We start from the raw sequence: 13,307 nt of genomic DNA, 5'->3' as shown, positions 1-13,307 counted from the left end.
TATCTAAAAATAAGATTTAAACCCTGCTCTACTGCAGCCACTGGTTTAGACATGGAAGGGAGAAGTGCAACAGGTTGTGATGTTGTATACTGTGTAAAAGTGTAAACAAAAACTAGTGGTGTACCGAAATAAAAATTATGGACTCAAACCAAAAAATTCAGGATGCACTTGCCCGAAACCAAACATATATAAATAATTTCATATACAAATTGTATTATATTCAACATTTTAATCAATATCATGAAAAGCAAAGCACCGGTAACCCTATTTTCAGGGGCCAATATAATCGGTGCATCCCTAACAAAAAAATCTTTCTGGCCTCAAAAACAAATGTAAAAACATAATGCCTGTAAACAGACCACATTTGTTTATATGTGCAAAACTAGGAAATGACACAAACCTTTTCCATTTTTTTTCCCTGCAGACTTAAAGCGGGAGTTCCACCGTTTTTTTTTTTTTTAAAGCCAGCAGCTACAAATACTGCAGCTGCTGACTTTTAAAATAAGGACACTTACCCCCCCCCCCCCAGCGCGCCCGCGATGACGGCACCCGAAGCCGATCTCTCGATCGTCTCTCGGGTGCTGCCGCTACCATCTTGGGTATGGGAATCAGGAAGTGGAGCCTTGCGGCTTCATTTCCCGGTTCCCTACTGCGCATGCGTGAGTCGTGCTGTGCAATAAGGATGGTCCCCGCTGTCTCTGGGATCCGTGTTTTCCAGCAGACAGCGGGGGACCTGCGGAAAGGGGCGTAGATTCTGCGGAAAGGGGCGTAGATTCTGCAGATATCTATGCCGGAAGTGGGTGCAGATACCTGTGGGGTTCCAATGAGCGGAAGCTCCACTTTAGGGTGGAGCTCCGTTTTAAACGACATTAAACCTTGTTTGTTATTTTGATTGAAAAAAAAAAAAATTACGTTGTACTTACCTGTTCTGCGCAATGGTTTTGCACAGAACAGGCCCAATCCTCTACTTCTGGGGTCCCCTGCTGGCCCTTCAGGCTCCTCCACTTCAGCAAGTGCCCCCTGGAAAGCACCGCGCCCCCCCCCCCCCACCATAGGCAGAAACTTGCAGAGCTGTGCTGTGAATAAACCAACTCTCTGGCAATCTATTTTTAGCAGCCACCCTGACACAAAATTCAGGCTGGTATTATCACAGTTGACGGAGAACTTGTCAAAAGTTAACATGCTGATAACAGAAGAATGAGAAAGCCAAGAGCTGTAGGGCTTTGAAGAGAGAGGAGCAAACACTGTAGATATGTTCCCAGCTCATATTTCACGAATCTGGTTTACACCCACTTTGAACATACTTGGACGTAAGCTCCCATTTACATTTTTACACTGTAGTGTGAAAAAGATGGCTCCAGGCAGAACACCCACCCATGTGAAAGGACCCCTAATTGCCAGATCTTCTGCACTGCTAGATCAATCCTTGCAGCCTCTTTTCCAGCAGTCAGATGCACCTGTAGTCATCAAGACTGATGCAGGACTCATAGCATGCATTGGATGTGAACAGAGTAAAAATGTCCACTGATGTAAGCTCTGTGGAGCTCCCGTATTAAAAAGGAAAAAGTGGACCGCTTCCAACATGTGGCACTATTGACGGGCTCACAGCATTCATAGTATAGTCTTATGAACTTCAGAACCAGTATGATGTTAAATGTGGTGACTTATTCAACACAAAATCGACTTGCCTGCTTGTACCATGAAAATTAAAATGAAATGGCAACAATATAAATAAACATGTTATGTAAATAATGGTTTGCCTGGAAGTTTGTGTCTCCTACCTTTCTTCGGTTTGAGAGCTAGTCTCTGTAAGAAGCTGTGTGTGCTGGGTAAATCACACAATGTACTGGCCCTCCCTATTGGGCTGTAGGTGGGGGGGGGGGGGTAGTTCACAGGACTTGTGGAGTATGTGGTCCATTGGACCTGTACATCACACACCACAATGAGTGGTGCTCATGATGTGGCACATAAAAGGAGGGGGACTGAATGCAGGGACAGACTCGCAAGGTGTGGAAGGGGGTTAACCTGCACTCCCCCTTCTCTATATTCACCTTATCGTCTAGAGACAGAGGACAGCCCTGCTGATAATCATAGTGTAGGTAAGTAGGCTGATTTTTCAATGTTCCACTATGATAAAGGCAAAAGCTTTTTTTTTTTTTTTTATTGCCTTCAGTGTATATGTTAGAGAGATTCACCTTTTCTACTCCTCTGGTTTACCCTCATCACTGTAAGAAAAAGAAAATCCCACATTTTCAGTTGTCTTCAGAACAGAAATAGTGCAGATATCTTCTAATGGGGACACTTGTTCTGGTGAAAACCAGGGATTCCCTCACTTTAGAGCAATTTCCTTACTTCCTGTTTGGCTATGGGACAGAAAGTGAAGGAAAATCTACAAATGGAACACAGATGGTAAAAAATAAACTGGACAGGAGTTATAACCCTACAATACTCTATACAAAAAAATAAAATAATAATAAAAAAAAAAAAACACTTTTACCTTCCATTCTACTTCAAGGTATACATGATAATATGGGGATACTGGCTACAACCTTGGTACTATATAAGTGAATATCTAGTATAAAATCTAAGAAACCTGGAGTAATGCCCTGGCCACTTTCCCTCGTGCCTTTTATGACATTATGCCAAGCAGACACTTAGGCTTGGCCTATATCCTCTGGTGGTTGTTTGTCCATGGGTTTAATTAACAATATTACACTTTCCCTAGAAGGTAATATATAAAACACACTAATTGTATGAGATGTAAATATCACTTTTGGTATTACTGGTAATTGAATGGAGATGATTCAAATTACAGCAATAGTATATTAGGCACCATATGGGAGACTGGCATGTTATAAGTACATTACAGGCGGGTCATGTATTGGGGTAATCAGTGAGACTTGATTACTTTCAAAGAAAAATCTGATGTTAAGTAATCCCTTGCTGTAAAGAATGTGGAACTTTATACCGTAAAGAATATGGAAGCTTTTATGGAACTTATGTATTTTCTCAATTGATATGGGCCTATTTATAGAATGACTATGACTAAGTTTTAATTCTTATAAAAGCATTTGACATAACTTGGTCTTTCAAGTTTACATGAAGACTGGAGGGCACCTTTCAGATAATTTATTCACCTGAAGGTGGGACAGAGACTACCATAACATTATTCGTTACATTGTATTTAAGGATGTATTATAGGAGATACAAACACCAATTATGTAGTTTACGTATTTTCTTTAAACTTTTTTGTTAGTTGCATACCGCAGTCACTGGGTAGTTAACTGAACCACGTTTAATGGCAAACCTTGGGGGGGAATGAATGGACTGACTACCTAAATGATCAGGTGTCTCCAGCTACAGTGACTGGAGGTCAGAATATGCATGTAGGAAACCATGAGAACCAGGTGAGATTTAATATAACGTACATTGATTGCACAATTAATTATTGAACCAAAACCAGGATGGATAAAAATCAATGAAATATAGATTTATTTTAATTTAAACTAGCTTACTGGGCACTTAAACCCCCCTCCTGCCCACAATTTTCAGCTTTCGGCGCTGACCCACTTTGAATGACAATTGCACAGCCATACAACACCGTACCCAAATGAAATTTTTATCCTTTTTTCCCCCACAAATAGAGCTTTCTTTTGGTGGTATTTAATCACAGCTGGGGTTTTTTATTTTTTGCTAAACAAAAAAAAAAAAAAATTTTGAAAAAAAAAAATATATATATATATATATATCACGTTTAATAGTTTGTTATAAAATTTTGCAAACAGGTAATTTTTCTGCTTCATTGATATGCGCTGATGAGGCGGCACTGATCGGCACAGATAAGGTGGCACATCGCAGTGATTGGGACTGATGTCCCGCTCACTGCCGCCGGTGATCGGCTTATGTTTTTTTATTTTTTTTGACAGCACGAGGAGAAAAAAATGCTGATTACCGGCTGTGTTGACATTGCCTGATCAGCTGTCATTGGATGACAGCCGATTACAGGGTAAGGGGTCAGGATCGGCCCCTTACTCCAATCTGTGATCCAGCAAGTCTGAGACTCGCTGATCACAGGGGGCGCGCAGGCCGCTCGTGCACGGGACGTCTGTAGCAGTCATTCGGCTATAGCACGGCTCCCTAGTGGTTAATAAAATGCTTTTGGAGTAAAAATCTATCTAAATATGGTTTTCCATTTAAGATACATTAATGATTGTTTATTAAGCATGAAATGGAACTTAGTTATGCAGCATGAGGCGGTTATTCTGCAATATTTACATTTTTGGTAAACTCATTCAATGAATTTAAGCTTAGAGGAGGAGCCACTGCTGGGACAGAGATGACAGTTTCTCTTTAAAAATTATGATTTACCCCCTCCATGCGAACCACGTTGCGGGCATGGGGGGCAGGACTTAAACTTGAAAAATACCCTGCCAATGCCCTTTCTCCAGCTGCCCCCTTGTGGTTGAACCCCTCCCTGGAGCAGTTTTACAAACTACCCGAACCCCATGCTTGGACTAAGTTTAACGTTAAAACAGCGGACCAAATAATCTCCGATCAATCGCTGGCCCCATTCCCCAAGTTGATTTCTGACTTCAACATCCCGCAGAGCTATTTTTTTAGATATCTACAACTCTCCTATGCCTTCAGATGCCAGTTCTCCGGGTCTCCCCCCAAGGTCGTCCAGTCCGCACTGGAGGACCTTCTCACGTCCAGATGTGAAAATAAGCCCACCTCGAAACTTTACTCCCATTTGAGAACGACCTCCCTCCCTACCTTGGGAAAGCTCAGGGACAAATGGGTGCGCGACATTCCCACCTTCGATAATGAAGATTGGGATGACATGTGGGACTTCCCTTTCAGATCCCTGGTCTCCCTGAGAGACCGGCTAATACAGTTTAAAATGGTCCACCGAGCATATTTCACCCCATATAGATTGCACAAAATGAACCCCGCCTCCCCCCCGGGGTGTTGGCGTTGTGGGACAATACCGGGGGACTTCACTCATATTTTTTGGTCCTGCTCGGCCATTGTCGACTATTGGAAGGAGATACTGAGGGTCATTACACAGGTCACCTCCATATCGCTCCAGCCCTCCATAGACATTTGCATACTGGGCCTGATAGATCATATTATTCCCACTGTGGCGCGACGCACCCTGGTTGGGCTTCTCCTTTTTTACGCCCGCAAGGCCATAGCCCTCAGCTGGCGTAAGCCAACTCCCCCTCCTCTCTCCCTGTGGAAAAAATTGGTCAACGGCAGCCTGCCTCTTTACAAAGACTGCTATGCTGATAGGGGTTGCCCGCAAAAATATGACAAGGTCTGGTCCAGCTGGCTGGCTGACGCCTCCACAGCCTCTGACCCGCAGCCTACTTAACAAGTTACCCTTTGCTAGTACACAGGTAACTGCACCAGTGGAAATGTCATATGTCTGAGTAGCGTGTTGTAACTCCAAGTTGTCCTGCTGCACATGAAGTCAGCTATCTGTGGCCATTGAGGTGCCTTAGACTCTCCGTCATATTCTGTATGTACCTAACTGTCTTGTATTACAAATCTGTATACATCACGCCGGTAACTGTAGTCGTGACCAATGTATGTGTTCTTTTCTGTTTGTTTGCTTGCTGTTGTTTACTGCATAAACTTTAATAAAAAGATTTGCAAAAAAAATAAAAAAAATTATGATTTAAAGCAAGCCTTTTTTACTAGTGATTTAAATCGCATCCACCTTGACCAGAACCCATTGGCATCTGTGGAAAACCAATTGTCGACTTCTCTTTCTGCTGGTGCCTCTACAAACCCCATGCGGGGTATATTTTTCACTATCCATACTCCAGTACAGTTTATAGCCACAGAAGAATAACAGGGAAACATGTATATGTAAAGCCTTGCAGTAACTTCGTTTTCTTCTCATGTTTGTTGTAGAAGTAACCCCAAATACTCCTGAAGAATTTGAATTTATTTATGAGAAACGCAGAGAGAACTGTCCATTACATTAGCACAATTGAAACATATACCATCAATATACTGTCTTTGCAAATAAAAAAAATGAATATCTATGAGCAGCATGGTTTAATCATACCTGCTCATTACATATGACAGTGGGTGCTTTCCTGTCTATTGACTGTGCTTTACTGTTCCTCTCTCAGTGCTAATCTATGAATCAGCTCAGATTTACTGAAAGTGAGTGTTTTTTTTTTTTAACTAAGCAAGTGTTAAACAAAGGAAAAGGTAGAAGAGGTAGAATGTGCATACATAATATAACGATGATATTGTGGTACACAAAGTTGGCCAAGGAGGAAAAATCATAAGTGGCTTTCAGGTAAATGCTTTGGAGAAATCCAGAAATAATTTGGGGAAAAAACGCTGCAACAACTCAAAATATTTACTCACTAAAAACACACCAGTTTATGTTTAAGGCCAAGTTCACCCTTAATAAAAAAAATACACACATTTTTGCAGGTAAAAGAAACGTGCATTTATTTTTCATGCACAATCAGTGGATCATGAGTGCAATTTCAGGTTCCAGCAAACTTCCTACAGTTCTCTGTGCCGGTGTCTTGTAAAATAGGGTCCTCCATCAGATGCTGTCCTCTGCGTACTGCGCATGCGCAGTACACAGGAGCACAGATTCCGAAAATTGCCGAGGACGAACGGCGCCTGCGCCGTGAGTCCAGGTTCTATCCCCACTATCCAAGTGGACATAGAGTTAGAATAAAAAAGAGCCGAGCGCAGCGAGGCCGAGCCCGAAGCGTGGCGAGCGAAGCTCGCCCGCGAGGGGCCCTCTAAAATTCTAAACCCTATGTCCGCTTGGATAGTGGGGCTACCTCCTCCACTCACGGCGCAGGCGCCGTTCAGCTTCGGAGATTTTCCGAAGCTTCGTCTGCTCCGTACTGCGCATGCGCAGTACGGAACGGACACATATCGATGGTCGGACTCAATTGGGCAGAACACCGGTTCCCACTAGTGCATGGTGCGAGAATGCATGCGATTTGCACCGCATAACACATGCGATGCCCATGCAATGCAATTTCAGCCATAGAGATTGTTTGGCTGAATTCGCACCAAACTCACACAGGACTTTTTGGTCCGCACTGGAATTGGATCACATGGGTGTTTACATCCATGCAATCAAATTTATGTCTGAACTGTCAGTTTGCAGTGTATTGACCTTCCCTATATGGCAGTGTGAACTGCCTTGTGAGTCAGGTGCGATGTGGGAATCCGCAGTGTATTTGCAGGGTTCCTGCATCGCACAAGTGTAAACCAACACTGTGCATGTATCTTAGTTTGAGAGATGGGAGAAGTATCAATGGACTACAAGTGCCCCAATTACCTGCACTCAGTTGATAACAAGTCTGTCTGCTGGACATCTCTCTGAATGAATGGCACAGCTGGGGAACTGCATCGATTTAAAAAAATGACAGTGGCTGTGGGGAGGGAGAGGAACCTTTACACAGTCACTGGTGTGGGTGGGAGGCAGGCTCAGGTGTGAGGTGCTTCGTAAAACATTACACCCCAAGGCTGGGTTCACACTGCGGCGGTGTACGAGATCGGATGTGATTTGCACCGTACTGCAAATCACATGCAATCTCTGTGTGATGCAATTTCAGCCATACAGATAGTATGGCTGAATTTGCATTGCATCCGGCCCAAACTCATACAGGACCCTTTTTTGGTCCGCAGCAGAATCAGATCGCATGGGTGTTCACACCATGCGATCCGATTCCTGTCCGAGTTTGCAGATCCCACTGCGATATGCGAACTGATTTGGAGGCGTCATTAACTCTTCACTGACACTCCCAGCAGTTCGCATAGGGCAGTGTGAACTGCCGCCAGGAGGCATGCGATGCAGTAGATTTGCAGCGTTTCCGCATCACAGCAGTGTGAACCCAGCCTAAATGTGGGTGCAAAATGGAGTTTACCTTTGGAATAACAAATGTTCAGTGAAAACTGCCACTTAAACGAAAGGCTACTTACAGGGTCACAGACAACTTTTGGGACAGAAAACCAAAAATATTCATAAAAATTGGAGTATACAGAACTATTAATAACATTCACATGTTATATTTCAGAGCAATATTTCCCACATACAACTTACTTCCTGTTCAGTGCTGAAGGACAAGAATCTCTCATCAGCCTGACATCTAAAAGTATAAAGCCACTTTTCCCATCTGCATAACAAATGTCAATAAAATGTAACCTGTGTTGAAATATGGAGCGCTTTCACATAAAGCTGCATGATCAGTTGCTGCCTTGTGTAAACTAACTCATACCATTTTCTTTCCTTCTTCCACAGGTTGAAGGAAAGAAATTCACTCAATTCCCCCATCAACACTGATCTGTTGATGGGGAAATGCCTCCCACTGAGCTATTGTATTCCGACAGCATCAGGTCTCCCCGCCATCAGAACACAATGATCACTGCTGCAGGCTATAGCCAGAGACTGTGATCGTACAAAAAAAAAAAAAAGAAAAAAAAAAAAAGCAAGCTGCTCAATAGATTGACTTCAGTAAATCAAGCCTGCAAATAGACGAATTACATTTCTGTTGAACTGGCTAAAGTTTAATCCATCCATAGCCGGCTTTTAAACAGCCCTCAAAAAAAAAAATTATAGTAATTTCTTGAAAGTGGAACTTCCACTTAGCCGATGCCTCCTCCCTCAGGGGCCACATTTGGGACCTTCGGGAGGGTTAGCGCTTACCTATTTTTTTTTTTACAGGTACCCTGTCCACTTGCGGGAGACCGGGCCCACAGGAGCTTACATCAGCAGCTCGACCCCCCCTCCTATTCTTCTGCCGGGCCAGTGAGAGCTGCACACTTCGTACATGCACAGTAGGGACCCAACCATGAAGCCGAATAGGCTACACTGCCAAGTTCCTTTACCCACAATGGCTGCGGCAGCACCCAATGTAAACATCAACGGACTCCAGGACAGGCAAGTATCCTAATATTAAAAGTCAGTAGTTACAGTTGACTTAATTTTTAAAGGGACGGGCAGAACTACGCTTTAAGAAAATCTTCTGATTAAAGAATCAAGCCCGTACAAAGTAAGATCAAATTTCCCTGAGGGGCAACTTTAAAAACGTCCTATTAATATGCTGAATGTGCCCACTTAGTAGAGCTTTATTAAAATGCATCTGTAGACAATCACAAAGCAAGTCAAACAGGGTTGCAGGTAAAAGGATTTAATTCTGTATACAAAATATCCGATCAGATAAACTACAAATAGCTCAGAACACTGCAAACTCGCTGCTACTCCTGAGCAGCCCAGGTAAAAAAAAAATCAATAGAGGGGCATCAGTCTGCATGTCTTCAGCAAACCACACAACCTGATGCATTTTGCCCCACCCTGGGGGGGGGGGGGTGCCCCTTTGTCATAACCTAGCCTATAACCAAGCCCTGGTGGGTGGGGAGAAATTACTCCTTATCGTTTGCTCACCTGGGCTGGTTGGCATAGCGGCGACCCATCATCTTTACATTTACTAGCCTTCTGGATTGGTAAGACAAGTCTGCGTCCCATGCTTTCAGACACAGGGATATGCGGTCACGTCAACTTTAATCAGCAACAAAAATAATATAATAGATCACAGCTCAGAGCATGCACTGTGCCATGCGATAAAAAGCAACATGTCTGCATTTTAGCGCAGCTTTATGCTGCCTTGCAGTGTGAATGAGACACAGAAGACAATTGTTTTCTGTGTCCTTGCGTTGACAGGTGTTTTACCAATAAAACATGTCACAGCACTATTAAGCGAGTTCACCCTTAGTAAGAGCGTAAAACTTTTTCAGTAAGTTCCTCTGTTAAAAAGGTTGATAAAAAGTGCATTAAACCAATACAGGTAACTTGAACCATTAGCCTCTTCCCACCAGCCAGCCATATGTATGCAGCCTCTCAGCAGGTGGGCTTTAATGCAGAGAATAGGCCACATATGCGGCCCTATGTAAAAATCTCTCTTTGCCAAAAGTATGCACCCTACGCACTGCCAGCAGTTACTGACAGGCACCAAAAAGCTCCAGATGCATACTTGCAATCTGGAGGTTTCTGGTCAAGTGGCCGCTGTGACAGCCAATCACATGATCAGAATGCTTGTTGGTATTTAGAGCCTCCTAAAGAGCCAGGAGGCAGTTAAATAGATTTGACTGGCAACCGTGCTTAAGCCCCTGTGCAAACCGGCGCGATTTTACACGCAATATGACAGGTCAAACCGGAGCCTACTGCTGCCAATATGAGCGCCCCTATAGCAGCAGCACCAATTTCCAAAAGTAGTTTCTGCACTACTTTTGGGGGACGATTTTGACAGACATCTGTGCGTGAACCCACACAGATGTCTTTCAAGTCAAATTAACTTTTTTTGAAACCTAAAGTGCCAAGCACACTTGCGTGTTTTTTGTTTTTTTTTGTTTATTTAAGCTTCTAAAAGCTGTTATTGGTGTTTTTTTAAGCTTCTAGAAGCTAGTGTTATCCTAGGGATCCATACATACTTCAAGCTATTAGCATTTTTTGAGCGTCACCATAGAGAAACAGAAAAAAAAGTTTTTGTAGAATCTCCTAATAGCGTTGGAGCTTTTTTTTTTTAAATCTTTTACTGCAAAAATGCCAATAAAAACAGTAACGCTCTTAAAACACTACTACCAGTACATGGAGCCCAAATCTATGGGTTTTAGTCCTGTGTTATGATTTTCTGTTTTAAACTTTAAAGAAGAACTAAAGAAGTTAAAACATGTTTTTTTCCCCCACCATTAGAGTAAAGCTGGATACACACTATACAACTTTTGTTGTCCGATTTCCTTTAGATTTACCAAAACCACGTAGTGCAAGGCCTGCCTGATTGCATACAAACTGAAGGTTTGGCCTCACATGGTTTTGGTAAATCTAAAAAGGGAAAACAAAACAAAAAAAAAACGATAGTCTAAAAGAAAATTGTATAGTGTGTATCCAGCTTCAAGTGGTTGTAAACCCTTACAGACCACTTTGACCTACATATAAACCTAGATTAAGGCTTACCTGTAGGTCCAGGAAATCTCCTAAACCTACAGTTTAAGAGATATTTGCAAAGAGACGGGCAACGCGGTCTACTGTGCAGCGACGCGCAGGTGCACTGAGCATGCTGCTGCTAACTGCAATATGCCGTTAGTGGTGGTTCACATGCACAGGAATGACTTAATCACACCTCCGGCCAATCACAGTGTCTGAGCCACGCTACCCAGAAAGAAGATAGACGCTCCCTAGAAGAGGGGACAGCGGTGACATCGCAGCCGCCTGTGTGAGGTAAGTGACACATAATGGGCTACTATGTGATACTTTACCATTGCAGGGAAACAAAGAGGAAGTAAACCCATCAGGTATTAACTTCCTCTTTAAAGTGGTGTTCCAGCCAAAATAATTTTTTTTTTTAAGTCAGCAGCTGCAAACACTGTATGCCCCCCCCCCCCCCAAATCCATCAGATCGGGCGCAGGCGACGCCATTCCAACTAAGGGAACCCAGCAGTGGAGCCTTGCGGCTTCACTGCCGATTTCCGCATTTGCAGTGCTTTTGTGAATGGTCAGCTTGTCTTCTGGGACACACACGTCCCAGAAGACAATGGGGGGGGGGGGGCATCACCGCAGAAGAGGATGTGACATCCTCGGCCGTGGCCTGGTTGGATCGGAAAGACTTCCAAAAAAGTTAAGTTAGAAAGTAAATTATATATATATTTTTTTTAATATCCAAAAACGAGAGGTGGAGAGGCACTCCGTTGTTTAAGACCACCTCTCAAAATTGGGTGGAATTCTGCTTTAAGGTCATGACCAGCCCCCCACCCCCACATGAGATTTCCCTTCACTTCCTGTCCTACAGTCAAAACCGGAAGAGGAAATGCCACCACAGTGAGGAGGAAAGGAAAAAGGTGGGTGAATCTCTCTAATGGGGACACAGTCAACACAACCCTGACAGTGGTTCTAACCCCTCTCCATTCTATCCAAAACTAAAGAAAGTAAAAACAAAGTTTTCCCTGTAGAGAGAAGCGCCTCTTCCCGGTGTTGGCCGGTAGGGGGAGCTCTGTTACCCGGTCAGTCAGTGGGGCTGGTTGGGGGATGTCCCTCGTGTCCCCGGCACAGCTGTCCCAGGGATGAATGAAGTTGTCCCCCTGAACCCATGTGTCCCGGCCAGGTGTCCCTCCGGAGCCCGGAAAGTTGGGTGCTGTGGGACTCACCTGTCCCCAGACTGACCCTATCCCCGGAGCCCCCCTCCCTCCTCTGGTGTCCGGAGCCCCTCCTCCTCCCTGGCTGGGGGCGGCCCCTTTGTCCTCGCCTGCACTCACACAGGGCCCATACAACAGCAAGTACAACAAGCAGATAAGGGGGTCAGTCGTCAATTACCGTACGTACGGTTCCCGCCTCCTCCGGTGCTTCTGTTCCCCGGGCTCTCCACCTTTCCCCCAGTGAATGTCTATGCCGGCCGAGCTCACTCAGCAGCGCCGGGTCCCGGGCGCCAAACTAACCTCCCTGATCCTCCTTCTCCCCGCCCACCCCTTTCCCCCCCGGCTACAGCCACGCCCACACCGGCGCCTCGGCTCTGGCGTCTCATTGGTGGCTCCGGCGGTGCCCGAAGACTCGGCGCCCAATGGCAGAGCAGAGAGGGAAATGAAGCCGGCGCCAGCGATCCCCCCTCATGTAGTCGTGCACTCTCCGGCTTCTTTGTTCTGCTTTTCCTGTCTCGGGTACGTCGGGGGCGCGCACCGCCTCCCGTCCGCCCGGCTTTTTCCCTCAAACTTTACTCGTCCCTCTCCGCTCACCTCACAATAAACCTCACAAGCCCGCGAAGTACCGTGACACGGAACTGAGCGCTATACAATGAGTGAGACACCGGCGGAGGGGGGCTCACTTATGGAGGCTCACGGACAGCTCGTGTCCGCTCAGTAAAACGCCGTTTCGCGCGGTCTCCCGGAAAGGCGGGAGAAGGGAATGGGCGGTTTTCATTTGAATTTAGTTGTCGCTGGACGTTGGCCGCGTTAACGGTCGGTATGTGTAGTAGAGTGGGCGGGCTTGTTGGCGGTCACATGACGTGCACGCGTTCGTGACGTGTCCCCGCCGCCGCTGCCGGCCAATAGAGAAGGCGGGAGAGTTAATATAGATTTCCTGTGTGTGTGGAGAGCTCCGCTTCATTCACAAGTCCGCTCTACCAGGTGAAGTCCTGAGCCGTCCATACACTGACACATAACGGCGACCTCTATACACAATGCGAAAGCTACAGTCATACTAAACTAATTGAAAAAAAAAAAAATATCTAGTCAGGTATGAAAACTTAAAGGGCAAGTTCACCTTTACCGAA

The 13,307-nt window shown here is 44.9% G+C and overlaps 1 protein-coding gene across 7 annotated transcripts in view; it reads right to left on the bottom strand.

Annotated features, from left to right (window-relative positions):
- EZH2 (enhancer of zeste 2 polycomb repressive complex 2 subunit) overlaps window positions 1-12,991 on the bottom strand; it is an 81,655-nt gene extending 68,664 nt beyond the window's left edge. For 4 of the 7 annotated variants that reach the window (XM_077491591.1, XM_077491596.1, XM_077491595.1 and 1 more), the window contains exon 1: window positions 12,356-12,521. The gene's annotated coding sequence lies outside the window, so the exon portion shown is untranslated. Of the gene's footprint in view, window positions 1-12,042; window positions 12,197-12,355; window positions 12,522-12,771 lie in introns of those variants that run through there. The other 3 variants (XM_077491594.1, XM_077491592.1, XM_077491593.1) reach the window with 3 other exon arrangements.
- Between the last annotated feature and the right edge of the window lie 316 nt (window positions 12,992-13,307).

The sequence above is a fragment of the Lithobates pipiens genome, unplaced genomic scaffold (genome assembly GCF_037356315.1).
Source record: "Lithobates pipiens isolate NorthernLeopardFrog02 unplaced genomic scaffold, aLitPip1_a1.2 Scaffold_19, whole genome shotgun sequence".
Classification (NCBI taxonomy): domain Eukaryota; kingdom Metazoa; phylum Chordata; class Amphibia; order Anura; family Ranidae; genus Lithobates; species Lithobates pipiens.
The sequence above is the reverse complement of the archived record's forward strand: the minus strand, read 5'-3'. Positions and strand labels throughout refer to the sequence as shown.